The sequence below is a fragment of the Varanus komodoensis genome, unplaced genomic scaffold (genome assembly GCF_004798865.1).
Source record: "Varanus komodoensis strain SLA01 unplaced genomic scaffold, ASM479886v1 scaffold5, whole genome shotgun sequence".
Lineage (NCBI taxonomy): Eukaryota > Metazoa > Chordata > Lepidosauria > Squamata > Varanidae > Varanus > Varanus komodoensis.
In genome coordinates this window covers 13,955,358-13,956,200 of record NW_025336087.1, presented here as the reverse complement: position 1 = coordinate 13,956,200, position 843 = coordinate 13,955,358, and positions in this window count along the sequence as shown.

Below are 843 nucleotides of genomic sequence, written 5' to 3'. Positions count from 1 at the left end.
AAAACTACATAATTTTACACCTTTGTTACTAAGGTATAGTAGGAAGGAGCACTTCCTGAAATGGGATGGCCCAGAGCTCGCTGATATGTTGAATAGATACATTTGATATTTATTTAGTCATCCTCTTAGAAAAACTAGATTCTCTAGAATGTTTTTTGAAAAAGTAAAATTATATTCTCAAGTAGGCAAATGTTTGGAGACAGAACTAAATTCTGCACTTTTAAAATATTTGTATGAAACTACAAAACACACAACCTTGTTCTTAGGCTGCTTCAGGGTGGATTCATAATATGAAAAAATGTATTGCTTTTCCATGTTTCCCCTTATTAGAACTCCTAGTTCAACAGAACATGCAACATATTACCTCCCTGGACAACTTTACATATTGGTGTCAGAAGCAGGACAGTTTGCAGCATGATGGTTACATGATGTGCATTGTATTTCACTTTCTAGATGTTTGGAGGAATGGGCGGGGGAAAGAGGCACAGATTGGTGAGTAGTTACAGCTTTCAGAACATCCAGTTGCCCTGTCAAGCTGGAAAAAAAACCTGAGGCTTCTATAAACACTAGATTATATACAGTTTATACTTTGGCTTAGAAGTGATGCATATGGTAGAAAACATTGGTTCTATGTCATGAATACTTCTTGTTCTGTTGTTCTCTTTAGTAATCTCTTTTCTGAACCTTGATTGAATGCAAAGGTGGTGAAATGCTCATATAAGTTCACTACCACAAGTACAAGTGCAAACTTACCTTGTTGCTGGCTCACTAATTAGCTTGTTGACTGCCCCCCTTCTGGTACTGAAGGGTAGATGTGCAGCTAATCATAGCAAGTGGGGGGGG